Consider the following 22,767-nt stretch of genomic DNA (forward strand, 5'->3'; position numbering starts at 1 on the left):
CCGTCGATGGTGCATAAACATGGCTGCCAGCTTGGCACTGCCCACGGCTGTGCTCCATCCGCCGCTAACAGGTCAGGCTTCTTGACCGTGTGACCCGACATACAACACGGAGCTTTTATCCTCCCCGCTCCTGAGGAGCTGCCTGCCACTCTCTGCTTCTCGCCCGGAGCACTGTGGACGCCTGGCGCCATGGAGACGAAGCAAGTGTGACTGGGCCAGGCCGGACGGTCAGACCGGATCCTGGGGAGTGACCTGGGCACGATGCTGCCCCAGGTCCCGACCACAGACGTCCTCCGCTCTGCTTCTGAGAGGCCGCAGCTGGAAAGGGTGCTCGCACTCACACTGCACAGCAGCTCCTAGGAGCCCGGGTTCTCCAAACGCCTGCTCGTTGTTACTTGTGCGGAGCGGCCGTGAAAGGGCCACATAGGGAAGACTCGGGAAAGCAGGGGTTCTCACTTCCGTCGGCCTGGGCGCTGTCTCCTTCCCAGGCGGCAGGGGGCTGGGAACGGGGGACCCTCCCCTTGTGGGCCCCAGCAGACATCCAGCTGAACATGGTGACTTCCCAGAGGTGGGCTTCCAAGACCTCCCGCCCCTCACCCAGGGTCCAGGGCAGAATGGCACGTGGAGACGGCACAATGATCAGAGCACCTGTGCTTGGGGGGCAGGGGCATGGGAATGTCTGGTCCGAATGTGCTCTTGGCCGAGGGGGAGAGGGGGAGAGGATGGAGTCCTGGGAAAGATGGCACTCGAGAAATGACTTTATTTCAAAAACACCCCTTGGCCGCCAGCCCCATCCTTGACGGCCCTGACTTGTTCCATAGTTGGAAGTAAGAATGCTTTGAGCAAAAATGAACGTGCAATTCTGAGCACCCCAAGCCTGGGCGTTCTTTGCCTGAGTCCTCCCCAGACCCTCGGGAGTGACGCAGCCCCTCACTCCCTGCGGACGCCTGCCCACCCCCTGCTCCTCGTCTCCTTTTTCACTGCGTCTGCCGTCTCAGTCTCACTGAGTTTCTCGTTTCCTTCCTCCAGCCTCGGTGGTCTGACAGGGATCGGGGCCTCTGACCCTAAGGCGCTGACCTGAGGGAGCACTTCTCAAGTCTGTGGGGCCCTCGGAGAGCCCTGTCCCCGTCACCTCGTCCTCACCACCAGGGGCCGCCCACATGTCAGCTGCCTTGACTGAGCCTTTCCTTCCATCCAGGCTGCTGCCCCGTCCGTCCTGTGCAGGGACATTGAGGAGGTGGGAACCAGCATGAATCTCAGCCCATCTGAGCTGAAGGAGACAGTCGCCTCCAAGGAGAAAAGGAGGGAAACGTGGGGACGGAGGGAGCCCACAGAGGGAGGAAGCTGGCCCTGCACTCCCAGTCCCAGGAGCCGCGTCTGGAAAAGGCTCTGAGATGTCAGGGAAGCCCCCGCAGAAACGAACGGACGTGTTTTCACTCCGACTCCTCGGCCGGCGGCGTCTCTGCACCCAGAGTGACAGGAACAACTGGGAAGGGCCAAGCCTGAAGAACTGCTGTGGGGCGTGCGTGTTCTGTATCGCTTCCTTCTGAAACGCCGCTGAAATGACCAGGAAATCAGGGGAGGAAGTGCCGGGATAGGATGGAAGCCGGTGGGTGAGGGAAAGCTGGGCTCAGGTGTGTCGGGCCACTGCCTGGCTCCTCAGAAGGATGTGGAGCCCAACACAGGACAGGGCTAGTGGCCTGGGAACCACGATGAAGGGCGTCCCGGTGACAGCTTTGCAGCAGCCACACTCGCCTGTGAGAGCTGAGGGCTGCAGACAGGGGTCCCCCAAACCTTGAGCCAGTGGACGCCCGGTGTCTATCCCTTCGATGAGGTGGGTGCTCGGCCATCCCCGCGTGTGCTGCTCACATCGAGCCCACACTCCCCTCTGAGTCCCACCAGGAGGTTGCATGCCTCCTGCCCACGTGCATGCATGGGTCCTGGTGCAAGGGAACCTGGGAAATTTAACCCAGTGCCCAGCACTTTGTTACAAAAGCTGGAGGAAGTGGGGATGAGAGATGGTGAGGGCATGGTGATGATAGCGTGTGATGAGAAAGGAGCCCTCATCGTGTGAGGTGCAAGCTGAAGTGTCTGTGGGTGAAGTAGCGTGTGTTACCTGTGCAGTTAAAAACTAAGTTTAAAAAGTCAAAAAATTTGGTCTGAAGGAGGACAGATGCCTCTGGTACCGTGGTCGGCAAACTGCAGCTCTCCAGCCACATGCGGCTCTTTGGCCCCTTGAGTGTGGCTCTTCACAAAATACCACGGCCTGGGCGAGTCTATTTTGAAGAAGTGGCGTTAGAAGAAGTTTTAAAAATTTTGGCTCTCTGAAGAAATTTCAATCGTTGTGCTGTTGCTATTTGGCTCTGTTGACTAATCAGTTTGCCAACCACTGCCCTGGTGTTTTGTGCCCAGGCTGTAGCTCAATGGTTAGAGCGTCAGGCCACACACTGAACGGTCTCGGATTTGATTCCCAGTCAAGGGCATGCACCTGGTGGCGAATTCGACGCCCCGGCCGTGGTTGGGGCATGTGTGGGAGGCAGTCACTCAATATGTGTCTCTCACATCGATGTTTCTCTCTCCCCCTCTCCCTTTCTCTCTCCCTTCCACTCTCTCTGAAAATTAATTGGGGGGGGGGGAGGGGGGGAGAAGAGAAGAAATATCCTCAAGTGAGGATTAACAAAACAAAACAAAACAAAACAAAACAAAACAAAGGAATGCTGTCTTGTTTGGGTGGTGGTTGTTTTGAGTATAAAAATATGTCTACGTTTATGAAAAGTATTGTTCTAATCAAAATAAAAACTAAAGAAACAACAAAGCGATGGGGGGGAAAGTCTTGCTAAAGTCAGGGTGTCCTAACGGTATGCACACGGCGGAGAACTGAACCCAAGCCAGGGACACGTGAGCGCCGGGCACCGCCAGGCCTCCCGCCCGGCCCGGTGCCCGGCCCCTCCTACCGGTTCCTGGAGCCGCCGGGCTGCTCTGCCGGCAGCCAGCCGTTCCGGACCCCTCCGCGCCGGCTCCTGGACATTCGATACGGAGCAGCGAGGAGGCTGAAAGCTTTAACCCCTACATGCTTACGGTTGTAAAATGGGATCTGGCAAATGATTAAACTGAATTGCAGACCTAATTGCTTTCACTTAAAATAATATTAAAGCAAATGTGATCTTGTGTTTAACTTGGAGAAACAGTACCTTTAGCAACACAATTCTGTTCTGGTTTTTCACAAGGGAGGCTCTACCGTGCAGATCGCTTGTGCAAAAAAATACTGTGAAATGAAGTCCTTGGTGTCTGGGAAGTTAAGGCTCATTTTTAAACGGAGCAAATACCTACTTTGGGGAATTGTTCACCCCTATTTCTGCCTTCAGCCCCAAAAGCAGACAGCCCCACCGACGAAGAGTGAGGGGTGCCACACTTTTGTCAAAGTGGTCAAATGCCTCATGGGCTGTGGAGTCAGGGTCCCTGAAGGGCTGAGGGGCGCGGAGGCCCGGGTGTGAGAGATGGAAACGGTGACTCAGAGGGGCCTAAAGCCCCGGGGCCCAGTTCCAGGTGCCGGCAGCGGGGCCCTCTCAGAGCCTGGGGCAGTGGCCACCAGCACAGGCACTCTGCACAGGCCTGCAGGCGGCCTGGGGGTGTTGTGTGCATTTGTAGGCAGTGGGCACAGAGCGGACCCCAGGACTCCAGTCACGGAGCCTCTGGAAAGCGGCTCTGGGCTGTGCTGGGCCCGGCCGTCAAGAAGGAAGAGCCTCTGGAAGAACCCAAGGCCACGGATTCGAGCAGCTGCATGAGCCGCCTTGGAAGGAGCTAGAAGAGAAAAACAGCGAGGGATGCAGCTCGGTCCGCTCCCACCCGTTTCTAGGTTCTGAGTTCACGCTCGGACTGATCTCTGCTCAGAGTTGCCAAAACAGCTGTTCACAGGGCAGGCAGGCGAGGGTGGGACTCTGGGGGCCTGAGCCCTCTCCTGGCCCCGCCACCCGCCCGCCCACCGGGACTCTGCAGTGGCCGGCTCCGTGGAGGGAAGGGCAGAGGGGACAGAGGGACATGGTGCAGGGCATCCCTCACTTTTTTTCTGGAGTCCCAACTGGGAGAGAAAGAAAAATATGAGACAGGGAGAGAGATGAAAACACAGGGCCATAAATCTGGGATCTGTTTTTATGGGTGTTTCTATTTCAGATGTTCGGTTTGGAAAAAGACTTTTTTATACATTCCAGGCTACCTCTGTGAGGATAGAGAAATAATGATAAATGCAAAAGTTAAAAAAAAAAAAAAAAAAAAGAAAAAAAGGGAAAGTCCTTTTTGGGTCCAGGAGAACGCATCCTGGTTCACGGCCGATCGCCTACAAGGCCCCTCATCCCTAAACTGAAGGGGCATCTCCGTGCCGCTCCCTGGGGGGGACTATGCCGAGCGGGGCTCTCCCCCGAACGCGGCCTGGGGCTCCGGCAGGAAAGCCTCTGCGCGGGGATCAGCGGGTGGCAGGTTCTCCCTGAGCTCCAGTGAGAAGCGTAAGAAACCGGCAGGCAGCAGGGTGCCCTGGGGCAGTGCGAAGGCGGTGGGCTCCAGGTTTGGATGCGGCTCCTCCAGGGAGACGTGCCGCGTGGGACGCGCTGTCTGTGGGTTGGATTCGCAGCCAAAACCGGACAGCTTCTGACTCGGCTGCCTGCCTGCTGCCTGCCGGCTGCTGGCCACGAAAAGGCGGCCTCCGTCCGGCTGCGTGCGTCTGGGTGCAGGGCAGGGACCCTCCGCGCCCGCCGCCGGGCGGACGAGGCCGGTTAATCTGCTCCAGCTGTGCCCACGGCGGGGGTGGGGGTCCCCCCAAGCAGCTGCAAGGCGTTGGGTGTATAAACGCAGCGCAGACGAGGGGGGGAGACCCAGCTGTGCTCACACAGCCGCCCAAACACAGCACCTCCCTGGGCCTGGCCGGCTGACAGCGGAGAAGGGAGAGATTACTGTAAGCCCCAGGTATTTTGTGAGCTGGAGGCCGGCGGGGGAGGGGGACGAGGGCGCCAGCGACACCTCCAGCTGGCAGGCGCTCCTGGCAGCCGCGTCCCCAGATTTACGTCCTAGTGGGCGAGCCGCAGCCAGAGGCCGGACTCTCCGGCTGCCCCGGAGGGAAGTGTGGCCGGGGGAGGGCTTGCTCACGGGAGCCCAGCCCCCAGCAGCAGCTTGACCGCACACCACAGACCCAGGTGGCCAGCACCCAGCCCCACAGCCGGGCACCAGGGCATTCCCACGGGGGCTGCAGCACCCCCACCACACGACGGACGAAGCAGCCTCTCCCCACAGTAGGAGGCAGCCAGGCAGGGATCGGGGGAGGGGAGGGAGCTCTGGTGGCCAAGATGTCCAGGCGAAGTGACACCCAGAACTCCCAGGGCAACCACAGCCAACGGGAGAGTTTCCCAGGAATTCTGTTGGCACGAACTTCCCTGTTTTCACTTTCTGCTGAAAATTGTTAGTGATTTTGCTTGAGACTTAGCCCCAAGCACCAGGCTCTTCTGGGAGGCGGGGGGGGGGGGGGGGGGGAGGGATCAGATGAGAAGCTGGGGCCGTCGTCATTCCTATGTGTGGAGGACGCTGCTGGACACACAGTAGGTGCTCAATGCACACCTCCTGAGTGAAGAAGAGGCACAGCCTCCACTCTGGGGCAGCCTGCGGATGGACCAGGACAGGGTGGCCTGGGGCAGGGAGACAGAGAGAGCTATGGGCCTGGGACACTCCTGGTCCGGCTTGGGGATGGCGCTGGCCAAGCAGCCGCTCATCCGAAGAGGCGGATGGCACCGGTGCTGTTAGCTCCAGCCCGGCCCCTGCCCCAGCCCCCAGCACAGCCCCACCTCCTCTATGGAAACACAAGGAGGGCCCTGCAGTCCTGAGGGCCCCGAGCTCACAGCACACCTCCTGCTGGGCCCTCACTGTCCGGCTCAGTCCCCAGCAGCCCCAAGGACTGCGTTCTGCTCTATGGGCCAGGAGACCGAGACACACAGGGATGCAGTGCCTTGTGTGGCCTGCAGCGGTGCGTGCTGCGTAACAAGTAAGACCTGAGATGAGGGGTTTGTTCCCTCGCTCTCCTGAAGCCAAGGTCTCCGCAGAGCCACGTTCCTGCTGGAGGCTCCGGGAAGGTCCTCATGCCGAGGTCCCAGCTGTAGGACTGAGGTTCCCGCCTCTGCACCTGCCTCCTGCCCTCCTCCCCGGGCCCCTGTCACTGCCATGATTCCCTCTCACCGCCCCGCCCACCGGAGGGCACAGAGCTGCCAAGCCCCCCACCTCACCCCTGATGGCAAAGGCCCGGCCCAGCAGCCAGGCAAGTCCCCTCCTGGGGCCATTGCTGCTCACCAGGCTTCTCACGAGAACGACCCTTGGCCCATTCGGTGAACAGGGTTCCTACCTGAAACCTGGAGAAACATGGAGTGTCACACTCCTGTCCGACTCCTCTTCCTCCCGTGGCAACCCACACGGTGCCCAGCGGCCCCTCGCCCTGCCTCCCTGCAGACAGAGCTCGAGGCATCTGCGCAAGCGGAGATGAGAGTCTGACTTGGGCACTGGGTTTTGAAGCGTTCATGAGAAAAGGAGAGTGACGCATCTGCTAATTTCCTACACTGATTGCAGGCTGAAATGGTAGCACTCTGATGGATGGGGTTACCCATAATGTGAACGCTATACCTCCTTCCTTTTACTTTTCTAATGTGGCCACCAGAAGACCTAACATCTCACATGTGGTTCCCATTAGATTTCCATCCGACAGTGCGTGTCTAGAAATCACTATAAAACTTTCCACCTCCTGCCGATTTTATTAGAATCATGTATAATCCACACGTGAACACGTGGCCAGGGGAACTCTCCGTCGTTGTCACAATTAGGATTTGGGGGGGTGGGAATGGGTTTGATTTTTGTTTCCTTATTTTCCTTTCGTTTTCATATTAAAAAATAATCTAGAAGAGAAAGACTTTGCGGCAGCTCATGGCCTAGAATTATTTTTCTGCCCAGATTCAGGGCTGAGCACCCAGCAGCCTTCTTAGTGACAACAGAAGCCCACGGGACGTGTGTGTGTGTGTGTGTGTGTGTGTGTGTGTGTGTGTGTGCGCGCGCGCGCGCGCGCGCCTCCAGACCCAGGCCCGTCCCGTTTACTGCAGTTAGGGCCTCTGTCCCCTCCCTCCACCCCTCTGTTGACCAGAGAGGATTGCATGGCCAAGCTCGTCTTGGGGGGACAGCTTACACCCCCGATGTCACGGGGGCCCAGAGGGGCTCATTGATCAACAAAGCATGTCTCCCTCAGTCTTTATCTTCGTCAGAGACCAGCGAGCTGGCCCACATGCTTCCCACATCCACCAGCCCGCACTGTCCCTCACCACCGGGCGGGGAGAGCACCAGTGCCCCAACACGGGACCTGGGAGAACAGAGCACAGACACCGGCTAGCAGGGTGACAGGGGCCATGGGGCTGGGGACGAGATGGCAGAGGGCAGAGCCAATGCTAGTCCTGCACTAAGTCCTTTCAGATGAATTTACTGCTTCAGCACATACATCTCACCGTGACCTCGCTGCATGAGGGAGACCACACGGCGACATGGACCACACGCATCATGGCAGCATGAGCTGGGGCGCCCCAACACCGCGCAGACCCGAGGCCCCCTCTCACTGACTCCCTCCACGACGCCCCCTCGGCTGAGCGAGCTGTGGCGTTCTGGCTGAGACAGCCGTGGTGGAAGACGTGCTGCAGAGGAAGCAGCCATCCCAGGCCGGGCATGGCGTCCTGGGAGCCCCGGGCTTTGCGGGCCGGCCAGAGGCAGCAGAGGGGACAGAACCCTGCCCTGGGGCGGGGGGAAGGGGGGTGTTCCAGACAGGGATTTGGAAGACAGGGAGGCCCAGCTCTGAGGCACCATATTCCCTGACACATTCCTGGAGCCTCGTCATGCCTTCAGGAGCCCGTCAGTGGGTCCTGCCACCGTGGCTCCGAGTGTGCAGCCTGTGGTGGGTTCGGAAGTAGGGAGCAGGTGTGGGTGGGAGCTGGGGTGTCTCAAGGGCTGATGGAGGCTGACTCTGTTCTCCCCAAAATCTCTCCCTGAATTTTCACTTAAACCCCAGGGAATGCAACCAATTAGAGATTTGGTTTAAATAGGATCCTAGTCTAAAAATGCAAATGTACATGCACTATTAAAAAGCCACCCGTCAGTCCTGGCCGGGTGGGCTCAGTGGATAGAGTGTTGGCCTGCGAATTAAAGGGTCCCGGGTTCGATTCCGATCAAGGGCATATACCTTGGTCTTAGGCTCCTCCTCAGCCTGGGCCCTGGTCCAGGCTTTTGCAGTAGGCAACCAATCAATATGTTTCTCTCACATTGATATTTCTCTGTTTCTCTCTCTCTCTCTCTCTTCCACTCTCTAAAAATCAATGGAAAAATATCCTTGGGTGAGGATTTTTTTTTTAATCCATCAGTCATTCACACATTAGTATAAACAAGTAACCCTCCCCACCCCACCACCCCGCTTCTTCGATCCCAGCCTTTACTATGGCAGCTGAAGTGCAGGTCTGAGCTCCAATGAGGCTCTGAGGAGGACACACCCGGCTGGGTGACCGGAGGAAGCCCACCTCGTGCAGCATGCTCTCCGAGGTAGATCAGAGTTCTGAGTACAAATGAGGTGGCTTTTTTTTTTTTTTTTTTTTGAAACAAGTAACTTGTAGTTGGAGAACTTCCTGTTAGTTTTTTGGAAAGCATCCTTCAAAATCCAAACACTTAAATAAAAATAGCATCTGTTAAGACATGGCTGTCGAAGAATCTGCAGCGGAGGACTGAATTCACGGAACATCTCTCCAAAGGGCACAATGCGAGCAGTGGTGCACACACAGGCTCTGACAAAGCACACCCACATGTGAGCGCACACATGCACACGCACACGCACACACACACACACATGGTTCACTGCTGGTGCAGGCTCCTTCGGCCCTAATGGCCCCACGCTAATCCATGCCCTTCCTTCGGACCCTCGTTCCAGCCTTCGTCTTGGTGGAGTCTGGGAGCTGAGGAAGCACTGACCTGTTTCACTTTGATTTGATCATGGATGCAGGCTTGTTCTCAGCCCCCATCCTTTTCCTCGGCGAATGTTCTTTGTTGAAAGAAAGCTAGTTGAGAGCACTGAGCAGTAACTCACTAAATCCTCCGTGCGGCCATGCAGCTGGCACCCACACCACTCTCTGTGCCTGCGGCCAGTCACCACCCGCCTGCCCAGCTCCCCGGCCGCACACGGCCGGAGCAGTTAATGCTGAGACACCTCCGGGACGCGTCTCACCTGTTATTTGTGGCCGACCCTTCACATCATCTCTCAAAAAGCCTGGAGCAACAGAATCTTGGAGGTAAGGGGGGTGGACAGAGGGATGCAAATAAAAACTTGGCAAAGAAACATTGGGTGGTGAGTGCATTTTTGAGCCTTTCTTTCTGGGAGCTGGAGGCCAGAGAGGCCAGGGGTCAAGACCACGCATCCCAGAACAGGTGTGGCCATGGGGTCTTGCCCACCATGGAGTGCCATGCATGGCTCCCACAGGCCCTCACCACAGCTTTACAGTGGCTCTGAGACACCTTCATGCCCAAGAATGATGCCACCTGGCGAGAGCTGTCTTCTTCTCTTGGGACAGTTCACAGCACCTGGCCAATCGGTGCCCGTTCGAAGGCACGGGGTCCCCTTGCTCCGTGGCACCCACGCTGTCCTGGCAAAGGAGCCTCTTGTCCAATAAAACAAGTCCTACCTTCTTTGTTTCCGTTTTTAAAACCACAGGTTACGTCCCAATGGCACAGCCTCAACCCCAATGCTCCTGGGTCCTTCAGCCACGTCCACGGCTGAGCTGCGTTTCCCTGTGGTGCCCGGACTGTCAGTCCCTCTGCCAGGGCTCTTGCCTTCCCACACGCACAACGAGGCTGTGATCACGCCCAGCAGAGCCACCCAGGGCCTGGGGCTGCGTGGGCCCCGTGTTCCTGACACCCAGGGCACTGGGTTTGGGGGAAATGAGCCAGTCCCCAGCCCTACAAAGTCACGTGTCTGCATGCTGAGTTTATTCAGATCACAGATGTGTCTCCTGGCGTCAGGGCCGCCGCTCAGGCCACTGTGAGACACAGCTGCCAGCGGTGGGGGGGGGGAGGGGGGTGCTCGGTGATGGGCCGAGGGGATCGCCCGCCCGCAGGCCAGCAGGCACCAGCGCCCCGGGCCCACGGGACAGGCCGGCAGGTCACACCTCTCTCCGTCCAGCTGCCTGTCGCCGCCTTCCGCCTCACGGCCCACGTGGCCTCCGGTCCCCCGGCCGGACGCGAGCTCCGCTCCGCGGCAGCCCCTCGGCTTCTGGACTTCGCGGACTTGACACTCGTTGCTGACGGTCCAGACATCGCGGCTCGGAAGCCACACGGGACCCGTTCTGGCGGCGGGGAGCCGCGCGTCGCCAGCGCAGACAGGCTGAAATTTACAGCCGTGACCCGGGCCCCGTCGGGCCTGTGACAGGGTGTCGAGTGACTCACTGCTTAGTCACCCGCTCGCCGGGCCAGGTTGGGTGGATGAGGAAACGCAGCAAAGGTCAGACAGTAGGAGTTTGTCTAGACGCCCTATTCTGGATTCGACACTCGGTGTTTCTGTGGCAACCCTCGCAAACACCGGTATTTTAGCAATGGTGTGAAAAGCGCCGTTCTCCGGAGCCGCTCTGCCCACGGGCCCTGGTCACCCTCGGTGCCCGCCGCCGAGGCCCCCTCTGGAGGTGGCGGGAGACCCCTGGGGAGGCCGTCCCCGTGGCCGCGCTGGCGACGCCCAGCCTCGGGAAGGACGCGGGAGTGGGAGGAGGACAGGCCTTCGCGAAGCCCATCCAGCGTCCCCGGGAAGCGTGCCCAGAAGTACAAGTGGCTTATTTTTCCTGCGGGCCTGATGGGGAGGCTGGTTTATGGCCCGTCCCTTAGTCATCTCTCCTGGGTTTGAGGCAGACCTTCTGAGGACGGAGGAGGGGATCTCACACGTGTGACCGAGGTGTCGGGAACTGCAGGCCATGGGAGGGAGGGGTCGGAGCGGGGGCCGGGAGCAGAGCGGTTCCCGCCTGAGGTTCCCGGAATTGAACGATGCCTTCCCGGGGCTCTGCACGTCTGGGGGCTGCTGGCTTCGGGCGGGGCAGGGGGCAGGGTGCTGCTCAGCACCCACACGGCCCAGGACACGGGACGCCCGCTGCCAAGCCATCCGGCCCGAGCGTCGGCGCGTCAGGGTGCGACCTGCTCCGGAGAACCGGGCCAAGTAATAAAAGAGAAAAACAACCTGACAAGTGAAACGGTCCTGAAGGGCTGGCTGCCTTTCTGACATTTTCATTATTATTGTTTTTACTGCTACCAGACTCCCTTCTCTCCTCACCCCACTCGGACGCCGTCCAAGCCGGCCTGCTGGGACGCCTTCCTGCGGCCGCCCGAGGAGTTCTGCCGGGCTCTCCACCTGCCAGCTTCGAAGGCGCCGCCCGCCCCGCCGCCCGATGCGCTAGCGGCCCATGGACACGAGTCGGGGCATTTAGGAAAGCAGACTGCGCACCACCCGGGGGCACCGACGGCAGGGGCTGGGGGGGCTTGGGGACCTGGGTCCCGTCGTTACTGTCCCTCCTCACACCCAGGGCTCCCTGTGCGCCTGGGCCTGGCACGCTACAGAGCTGTTCTGCAGAAGCACCTGGCCACAGCCCACCTCGGGCTCTCTGAGGACACGTCCAGGCCGGGATGCAGAGAGAAGTCCTTCTCGCTATGGAAACCAAGAAGGTGCCGGACCTTAGGAGCACGGTGACCCCCCGCAGGGCGGACTGGGTGGGTGAGCCGGCCGTCGGCTCAGCCCTGGGCCATGGAGCCAGGAGAACGAGCTCCCATGTTAGTAGCACTGGGACCATGGGAGCGGAGGCGGCTGAGCTGGGCCCCACTGTCTAGAGAGGAGGTGGCCAGGGCTGCTCCCTCTGCGAGCCTGGACCAGGGGTCCGCACACATCGGGAATGAGGCCACAATATGCCTCAGTCTGGACCCCAAAGAAGGAACCCCGAGACCGAGGTTTGAGTCAAGGTCCGTGTCCGACCCCACAAAACACGGCTTCTCAAGGAGGTGCCCGGCGCGGGGCAGAGCCTGGCCCACACGGCAACTCCGGAGGCCGTGCTGAGCTCCGGGGGTGCCAGGCGCTCGCAGGAGGGGCTGGGACTCGCCTGGCCCCGTCGCCGGTGATGTCCGGTCCCTGCGTCCCTGCCAGGACCGAACAGGTCCTCTCTCACCAGCAGTGGTAACGCCCGGGTATGTGCCCTTGACAACCACTGGTCTCGTGCCACGGGGGAATTAGATATAATTTGATAAAGGTTGGAAAAAACGTATGCAGACTTGGACCTTAAAATGGTGAGCAGCTGCCTCTGTCCCTTGTCCTCACTGAAACCCCTGGGAACAAGAAGAGCTCAGAGAAGTGAAAATACGAACACCGTTTTTTACCCGAGTTGGGGACACAGGGAAGAGAGCCCACCGGTCCTCCAGGGAGGACTGCTGCAGGAGGGCTCGGGCAGGGCTCAGGGACATGGGCTGCTCTGGGGGGGTCACAGATGACACGGAAACCCCCACAGCGGCCTGTCGGTGAGGCGGGGAGAGGAGGGCTCCCACTGTGACCCCTGCAGGGCTGACCTCTGTATCTGGGGAGAAGTCCAGGTGAGCAGTCCCACCAGGGGCTCAGAGGGGCTTTGCTGACCCGGGAGCCCTCCCTTGGTTCTGGAACAGCCTTTGGCCATCACCCGCGTGAACTCCCGGCAAATGGAAGGTCTAAAGAGAACTTGCCATGTTCAACAATGATCGATAATCAAAAAGGGTCCGCACAAAGACACTAACTAAAGGCCCTGGCGGTGTGGCTCGGTAGACTGGAGTGTGTCCCACACACCGAAAGGTCTGGGGTTCAATGCCCAGTCAGGGCACGTACCTAGGTTTCGGGTTCAATCCCTGGCCCTGGTTGGGGTACATGCAGGAGACAATTAATCAATGTCTCTCTCTCTCTCTCTCTAGAAAAGAGAAAAGAAAAAACATGGAAAATATCCTTGGGTGAAGATTTTAAAGAAAAGGGAACATGAGATGGAGAAACAAAAGGCAGACAAAGCACAAACACTGGCGTTGAGCATGTTTTGTTTTCTCCTCACTCTGGGGGAACACCGGAGGAGGCCTCCCAGTGCAGAGGGATGTTCCCCGTGTCCTGACTCAGCCTGCCTCTCCCTCGTCGGTCACAGGGGCAGCTGAACGGCAGCCAGGGTGCTGGAGGGGCCCAGCCCCGAACCTGTGGCCTTCCCCCCCCTGGTCCTGACGCTGGCTTCACCCAGGCCCAGGCCTGTCCTTTCCATCCCTCTGCCTGTCTGGTCCCCAGCAGGTCTCACTCAAGTCCAGGGTTCGCCCACCATCTAGATGCAGCTACCCCACACCCTGCGTCCAATCGCTCACCTGGCTCCTCCTCTGGGGTGTCTCCAAGGCACCCCGCATTCAGCTCCCCATGCCCCGTCTTGTCTGCACCCAAGCAGAGCCTATTGGTAACCTGCCTGTGATGGGTCCCTCTCCAGCCTGTGCTGGGACCCCGGGGCCCGTCCCTCTCCCGGCCTGGCTCCAGGCATCTCTCTGCAGGGAGATCAGGCAGGGAGGAAGAGCCCGCCTGGGCTGGAGAAGGCAGGGCTGGTCGCTCTCCCCGTGGCCCATGGGTTGTGAGGGCCCAGCTGGTATTTCATCCTCGTATTCGGAGTCCTGGGCTCAGACCTCTTGTCCCTCCCGCCTTCCTCTGGTGCTTCCCGCTCTGCCCCGGGTTCCGGAGCCTCGCTGAGCAGGGAGGAGCGGAAACGGGCTCAGCCACCTTGTCAGGCTGACTTTGGGCTGCGTTGTTGGGAGCGTGCCATCCCTATTTGGAACAAGGCGGGGCATAAATAAACAAAGGCGGTGGCAGCGCCCACGGAGGCCGGCCCTGGGAACCTCCTGCTCCTCCTTGGCTGCAGGAGGTCGAGGCCCAGCACCTGGCTCTGAAATTCGCCCACCTTTGAGGGCCAGAGACCGGATCCTCCTTCGAGACCGAGCCGCCTGCCCCCAGCCCACTCCTGGTGAACCCCTGCCGGTTAGTCCGGTGACACACTCACAGCCTGGATCGGCGCATGTCCCCTGAGTCAGGACACGGGGGAAGGATCACTGCCCAGCTGCAGGAAGGCTGCCTGAGGGACAGAGGGACGGACTGCCTCGACCCCCTCACCAGTGAGCGTGGGGAGCCCCCACCTAAGCCTACCCTCTCAGCTCTGGTGGAAAGACCCAGGTTCTCACTCTAAACCATTCCCTGAAGAAACAGGGTGAAAAGAGATGGGGGTGAGGGGGGATGCAGCAGAGAAACACGGAGCACCGGGGACCTGCCCGCCAGGTGCACACACCCTGCAGGGCTCCTGCCCACCCCACCCAGCACAAGGGCCACTCTGTGGGCCGCTGGCCCTGCAGGGGTCTGGCCCACTCAGCCCAGCAGCCATCCTGCCCCTCAGGGGGCTGCCGGCACATCGCTGAGGCTGAGAACGCAGCCAGACACGGCCCTCGCCTCCATCCAGCTCTCTGTGGACAATCCCCACCTCCGCCAAGCAGGCATGCACCCCTTCCCCAGGGAGCCCTAAGACCCTCGGGGCTTCCCGCATTGACCCCTGCCCCACACCCCACAGGCTCTTCTGCCCCTGGATCCCCCTAACCCTTTCCCCCTGAGGGGGTAAGGGGTGGGCAGGGCTCCCTGCAGGGCAGGCCCCGGGACCCACGCCTGGCTGGGGGGTCGAGGTGGGAAACAGACGCTGAGGACTGTGGGATCTGCAGAGACGCCGGCACAGGCCCTCGGCTGGCGTCCCAGCCCTGCCTCTGCCGTGGGAGGCGGTGTCGTAATGGAACCACAGCAGCCCCGCCACTAATTAGCAGTGACCTTGGCAATGTCCCTGGGCCTCAGTTTCCTCCCATAAAAGGAGGGGCGGGGGAGGTGATGACTGGCTGAGGGAGAAGCCAAGGCGTGGGGTGGGCTGGGGGCTGGCCCCAGGGCAGGGCACCGCCACCCAGAGAAACAGAAACCTGAGAACAGCGACGTGTTTGCTCAGCAAACTCCAGACAGACCTCAGCCTGTGTGCACTGTGGCCCCGGACCAGCCACTGGCCGGGGTCTGGGAGGCTGCCGACACCCCACCGGACCCCAGAGCTGCTCCAGAGCCGGATCCCCAGGCTCCACAATCAGCCTGGGGAGCCTGGTTTTGATGTTCCCTCGATCAATGGCCCCCCAATTTGAGAATAGCGGGGGGATTCCAGCCCAGAACTGCCCTCAACATCCCTTTTTTGCCCCAGGATATAGTGCCACAGGCTGGAGAGGGGCAGTTTTGCAGACCTTGCCACCAAAGCCTTGTTTGAATCTGTGGGACGGTGTAGCCCATGCACGTAGCACGTCGCTGTCAGCAGGGTGGAGTGCGGCCGGGAGCATTCCCTGGCGGGCAGGGCTGGGCACAGGCTGCGGTCAGCCGTCCTCCATCCACCCACAGACCAGAGCCCGGCTGCAGGCCTCCGGGACGGGACCAGCCCCTTTCTGTCACGGGGGCAGAGGAAACCATCAACCTGTCACCTGACGGGGACCACCTGCTGCTACTCCTGTCAGCTCCCTCCTACCCTCCTCAGAGAGGGCTCCTCCGAGAAGCTCATGTCCAGGTACCCCAGGAGCCTCTGGGGGGAGGGCGAAGCCCTCGGGAGCCTGTGGGAGCACCCAGCCTGGCTGCACGGTCAGATGCTGCAGACGCCGGTGGGCCCCTGGGGCTGTTGCTTCTTTAGGTCCTGGGCTCTCCGTCCAGATTCTGCCAGGACACAGCGGCCAGGGCTCCATCCGTCCGTGAGGGCCGGGCCCCAGTGAGTGCTCGGTGTGGCTGTCGGACTCCAAAGGGGGCAGGCGTGGGGCGTGGGGACAGCCGCTGCCACCTCCCAGGCAAAACCTGTTTCACATGTTAGAAGCACATTCCCGAACCATGTGTTTAACCCGTGGTCATCTCGAACCCTGAGCACTGAGCTCACAAATAGTCTCTGGGCTTGTCCTCCAAGGAGGCTGCCAGTTGCAGCTCCTCGAGCCCGGCTGCACCGGGGACCACGGGGACCAACAAGGGAGCCTTCGAGGCGAGGCAGCCGGATAAAGAGGTGTCTTTGCAAGGGGACCTCACACGTCCTGGCCTCAGACCGTCAGTTGGCTGAGTACAGGGCACCGTGAGGAGTAAGCCAGAGGCCTGCCTTCGGGGCCCCAGCCGGCATGACCACAGCCAGGACCACCAGCCTCCCCTGCAGACGGCCTGGCCAACCCTCTTCCTGCCACTTGCCGGCTGCCTGGCCTCAGACAAGCTTCAGACCAGCAGGAGGCGGTCACACCTAACTTCTCACCCCGCTGGCGTGGACGGAGCTGAAGACGGTGCACCAGGCACACAGCTCCCGTCCTGTGACGCTGGCCTGTCACCAAGGGAGCGGGACCTGCCCAGGGGGCTCACAGGCGTCCCGTGGATGGATGGTTGGGGTGGCTGGTCTGTGTTTTAGCTCTGGGGGGACAAGCGTGGGGCCACGGGGCACGGGGTACGGCAGGAACAGGGACGAAGGATGACCCACCCTTTGCCAAATCGTTTCAATCTGATTTTTTTCAAAAATGGGAATCCCATAGCAATATGATCAAGTCTGTTCCAGCAAGGAGGCGGGCATCTGAGGCTGACCCCCGGTCACGGTGTGTGCTGCCTCCTCTTTATGGGCGGGAAACAGTCCCAGGGGAGCCAAGAGCCTTGCTGAGGCGAGAAGAGGGCTGCATCCCGGTGTGAAAGGTCACTTTTAACGCCATGCAGTTGTCTGGCTCCTTTCTCATTAATTTGCTTTAAAAAGTCCACTGGGGAGCCCAGTCTGTGTGGCTTAGTGGTTGAGCATTAACCCTTGAACCAGGAGGTCAAAGTTCGATTCCAGGTCAGGGCAGATGCCGGGGCCCCAGTGGGGTCGTGCAGGAGCCAGCCAGTGGATGGTTCTCTCTCATCATTGATGTTTCCTCCCTTCCTCTGAAATCAATTTTTTAAATGTATTTTTTTTAAATAGGTCCACTGGTGAGAGGAGGCAGCTGCTCTCTGGCCTCTCTGGCTTCTGCATCCCAAACCAGCTCACCTGAGGAGACCCAGCTTCTGGCCTCCTTAGGCCAGGGGCCTGGGGTCTCCTCCCAGGGTACCCTTTCCTGTGCCAGACACACCCTCACAGCAAGCAGAGCAGCCCAGCTCTCACCTCCAGGGGGAGCCAGAGAGCCACTGGGGTTTGCATTATTTTGTGGAGTTTTTTGTTGTCATTGTTAATCCTCACCTGAGGATATTTTTTCCACTGGTTTTTTTTTTTTTTTTAAGAGAGTGAGTGGAAGAGAGGAAGGAAGAGAGGGTGGGGGGGGGGAGAGAGAGAGAGAGAGAGAGAGAGAGAGAGAGAGAGAGAGATCAATGTGAGAGAAACATGTTGACTGGTTGCCTCCCATACAAGCCCAGGGAACGAACCTGCAACCCAGGTGCATACCCTTGACCAGGAATCAAACCTTGAGACCCTTCAGTCTGCAGGCCAATGCCCTAACCACTGAACAACACCTGCCAGACTATTTTGTGGAGTTTCATTTAACCATTGGAGAGTTTCTAAGATGAAACTGGGAGGTCCCAACAGCCCGAGTGAGCCCCTCGAGATTCTGGAATGTTCCCTCTGATGGATTTACCGGGAGAAACCCATTGAAGTAACGCTAGAGAGTCCGCAGTCATTTCCGTAATTGGCCAGGAAAATCAGCCCTTAGGAAGGCAGTGCTTTGTTTGAACTATGCCTTATTCCATCAGAATTTCATTAGAGCAATTATATTTTAATGAATGTGGCTGAGAGCACGGATGGCCCTGCATTTCTCAATAGAGCGTATGTGCCCCGGCAATTAGCAGCCTGGAAATGAGCGGGACAGAGCCGTGCGAGGCGTGCGTAATGTTTTCATTACGGGGTTACAAACAATCTATTAATCTCTGCCTAAACACCCGGCTACATGCACGCATTCCTCACCTCGAGCTCTGTGCGGTGAAATTGCTTCCAGTAAACAAAGCACCTGCAGGAGGCAGCATGTCAGCGTGTGACTGAGGACGCCGGTCCAACACCTCTGCGGGGTTACAGTCTTCCCCAGCCTGCAGGGCGAGTGTCACAATCGAGACAGCTCCTGCCAGGCTGGCCCTGCAGGGCCCAGCCCACGGGCCTGCCCAGGTCCACCTGTCTGTCCAGGACACTCTGTTCAGTGCGCTCTGTGTTCAGGACAGTCTGTCTGTCCAGGTCTGCCTTCTACGGAGGCCTCAGTCCTGGGCACACCCTGACCCTGCAGCCGCCCACGGCCAGCCCGGGACCCCTCAGGGAACAGGCAGGGCTCGTTCCGGGAAACCTACCAGGCCTTCGTATGAACAGATTTTTTCCAAATGCAGGTAAAGCTGGATACTACGAATCTAATGTGGCTAAATCTCGTCTAATCTGCCCTTTATATTCTTCAACAGAAGTACATATCGTGTGAGCTCACTTATGTGTGGGATCTAAAAACACAAAACACACAACCGAACGCACAGACACAGGGCAGCTTGGTGGCTACAGCAGCAGGTGGGCAGGTGACGGCGTTCAGACAGCACAAACTTCCAGAAAGAAAAGAGAAACGAATCCTGGAATGGCTCCTGCTGCGTGTGGGTGTGTTTCAATCCACAGGTGTTACTGGGACCTGAAACCCTCCCATTACTGTGCACCGGGAGGGACACTTTGGCCCCAATACAATTATCCTAAGATATATGAATTTATAGATTTCTTTTAATACAGAAAGATTTCAAAATGAACTTGGGATTGAAAGCTGGGGCTGAGGGGTACAGTGAGGGCTGGGGGTGGGGTGGACTCAGAGTGCGTAGGTGCCTATGGAGCAGCCACTGCCCCGAGGAGCCTGCTCTGTGAGAGGGACCCTGCTCTCAAGGGGGACGGGGACTGTGGGCGGAGGGGGGAAAGAGCACCCAGCTAGAGGCAGAATGGAAGGACGTTCTCTATCTGACATCAGAAAGAGCCTTCTGCAGACGCTCCTGTGCTGAGAGCAGCTGGCCCCCAGGGGCGCTGTCTCCTTTCATGGCTTAGGGTCCTTTTTGCCTTGTCTGCTGGGAAGCTCAGAGTCAACGGCATAGTTACCCCCTCTCTGAATTGCGTAACATTTCTCTCTGCCGTGTGTCACCCTCCCATGGACTGTGTTTTCTTTCTTGTAAACAACCTCGGATTCCTTCTGGAAGCAGATGGGCGAAAACAGAGCGTTTGGAGGGAGAAAGCCCTGGAGCCTCAGAGAAGCCACCCCTTCCCGCACCCACCCGGCACCCTGTGCCTCCACATGCAGACCTGCTGACCTCTGTGCCCACGGGTCCTCCTCAGGGAAGTCATTGCAATGTGTGGAGTCAACACATGGGGTGACGGTGATGGAGCCACATACACGCAGATGCGGAGATAGTTCTCTAAAAACACAGCCATGGGCCCTGGCCAGTTTGGCTCAGTGGATAGAGCATCAGCCTGCGGACTGAAGGGTCCCGGGTTCAATTCTGGTCACGGGCACATGCCCGGGTTGTGAGCTCGATCCCCAGTAGGGGGCGTGCAGGAGGCAGCCCATTGATGGTTCTCTCTCATCATTGGTGTTTTTAGCTCCCTCTCCCCCTCTCCCTTCCTCTCTGAAATCAAAATATATTTAAATAATAAATAAATAAATAAATAAATAAATAAATAAATAAATAAATAAATAAATAATAAAAACACAGCCATGAGATGGTACCGCGTCCTTTCGGAGTCACACATCAGTCCTGACTTAGTGATGCCAGGTGGACAGGATTCGGTACCAGCACAGCCGGGCGCGCATGCACACGGCCGTAATTCACAGCATGGAGACTCCAGGTTCCTCTCTCATCTCCAACCTCAGGGGCTGAGTCCTTGCTCTCAGCCTTGTGGGGTCCCGGGGCCTTACAGGAGGAATGCTCAGCAGGGGCACTGAGTCCTCCCCACCCCATCCCTGATCACAGTCACATGCCTCTGCCCTGCAACCAGCAGCCCTACCAGGATCTGAGGAGGAGGTTCCAACCCTAACCCAAACCCCAGGCCTCTCAGACGTCCCTCGTCACCTCAGCTCCACCCCCACGGGGGACAGAGAGGCCCTCAGGAGCTTTGGTGCTGAGACACAAAGTCAGCGAGAGGCCCAGGCCACGCCCCCTGCAGTGAGCGGGGGAGGAGGGCCGCCGAGCACAGACCTGATGTCTCAGCATGTCACCGAGAGGCCACCCTGAGTGCCGGGCCGGCTCCACCCGGCAGACCCACCAGGTGGTGGCCTCCTCCAGGTGTCCTGGCTGGGCGTGTGAGCAGGGCCTCCACCCCAGCACAGGTCTCACCGAAGGCAGCAGTCCAAGATCCTCCTGAGACCAGTGAGGAATGGGGCTGGCCCCGTCTCACAGGCTGCCCCTCACTGGAGCCCCCAGAGGGCCACCAAGCACCTGGTTTCCCCGGGACTTGGCTGGTTTGGGTAAAGTGGGTCCCCCGGCCTGGAAAGCTCCCGTCCTGGGCACACCAGTCAGATGTTTGCCCCTCATCCTGGATGGGTCCCTAGGCCCAGCTTTGGAGCTGTTATCTCACCTCCCGGGGCCTGAGGGGGGAGGGGTCCCTAACCCTAACCCTCCAGGAGGCAGACTGGAGCCCCAGCGCCACAACCTACCAGGCAAGGTCCTGGCCCACCCTCCCTCAGCCCACTTCCCATTCACTCTCCACCATCTAGAGCAGAGCCTGGGATCAGGGCTCCTGGAGAATATGGGGAGGGTCCTCCTGCTGCTTGCAGCCGCTGGGGGTGCCGGCATCCCGGCTTGTGGCTGTGGCACCCCAACCTCTGCTTTGGCCCCGTGGCCTCTCCGTCTTTACAGCACCCTCCCTCTCCTTGCGAGGACAAAGCCAGGGGACTGGGGCCCACCCCAGCCAGGGCGACCTCCTCTTGACCACATCCACAAAGACCCTGTTTCCAAATGAGGCCCGTTCTGTGGGGCTAATGGTCCAAGTGGGTCACAGGGAGCCTCCCAGCCACGAGAGAGTCACCCCCCTTTTCGGGCCTGAGGCAGGAAAGCCTCCGTCCGTCAAGCACCCTCCTCAGCAGACACAAACCTCTCATGGGGACCATCAGGGCTGGAGCCCAGGGAGGGGAGTGTTTTTCTCTGTAAATCTACCTGGAGGAAGAGACTTTCTTCTCTCTTTGTGCCATTATCTTGATCCACCTATAAACTTTGATGAGCGTTTATAGTAGAGCAGAGTGAGATGCGAGTTCTCACGCCCGTTACCTCCGAGTTAGAACCGCCGAGGCCGTCCTGATCATTAACTAAACTCCGCAGTTTCCTCCCCTGACGTTCTCCTCAGCCTCCGGGGCCTGGGCCCGGGCCCCAGGTGGCGCTTGGTGGCACGTCCCCTCATGCTCCTCGGGGCTGTGCCGGCTCCTCAGACTTCTTGTGTTGGTGACCCAGAGCAATCTGTCCTCACGGCTCATCCCTGCAGACCTTCACCTTGATTGCCAGGCTCCTGGGACCAAGGGCTCCCTCGGTGCCCTCCCCGGAGTGGTGCCCGGTGGGCATCCGTCAGGACCCGGGGCCCGCGGCAGCCTCCAGGAGTTCACGAGGGGTCAAAGCAGCTGTGGGCAGAGGGCCGGACCGTAATCTAATATCTGCCTCTGACTACAGGATCGCACGCGAAGCCGCGCTCCCTTCATTTACTCGGCTGCCAGACCCTTAAACCAGCAACTTTAAAGGAACGTGGAGCTTTCCACATTAGCTTTCAATCTGAGAATAATAAGACAGCAAGAGCCGCATCAGCGAACTCACAGTGAGCTCTGCGGACGCATTTGCAGGTTGCTTGATTTTTATTTTTATTTTTTCAAAGGGAGCCAACAGTTGTTCAGCTTGGGGGATGTTCCGGGCCCCCTGGGGACACAGCAGGGGTGGGAGCCGGGCCCCGGGAGGCGTGGGCTGTGGTTCCCGTGCACCCGCGTCGACTCCAGAACGACATGAAGTTTCTTCTCCCAGGTCAGCTCACAACATTTGCTCAGGTGTCAGAAAACTGAGCAATAACTGGAGCCCCTTCACCATGGAGCCGGAGCTGCTTTCCCAGAGGGACTGCCCGGAGGGACGTCTGGTCCTCAAACCTCTGGGTGTCAAAACAGGACGCGCAGCCTTCGCCCGGGGCCCACGGAAACATCGAGCAGTGTTTCCCAAACTTCTCTCACGATGAGAATCACCTGGTGGAGTTGTCAAAATACAGATTCCCGAATCCCAACTAAGAAGTGCTAAACTAGAATTTTTGGGAACATATAGGTAAAATTGCATACCTAACTTAGTGCTCTAACACAGATGTTATATACAGAGCACTAAGTTAGGTATGCAATTTTACCTATATGTTCTCAAAAATTCTAGTTTAGCACTTCTTAGTTGGGATTCGGGAATCTGTATTTTGACAACTCCACCAGGTGATTCTCATCGTGAGAGAAGGTTGGGAAACACTGCCTGCTGCTTGGAATCGGCATCACTGTTGTCTGCACCAATAGCAATGCCTTCCTGCCACGGATGTCGCTGTCCCCTCCCCTTTCTCATCAACGCCCACCACCTGTGTCTCCTCACTGGGCCATCACCTGTGCTTCTGCCCGAACAGCTGTTCCTGTTGATCCCGAAAAAACGCTTGTTGCCTCTCACTTTGAAAGGCCTTTTATTTC

The sequence above is a fragment of the Pipistrellus hanaki genome, assembly GCF_964339955.1.
Source record: "Pipistrellus hanaki genome assembly, chromosome: 6".
In the NCBI taxonomy this organism is placed as follows: domain Eukaryota; kingdom Metazoa; phylum Chordata; class Mammalia; order Chiroptera; family Vespertilionidae; genus Pipistrellus; species Pipistrellus hanaki.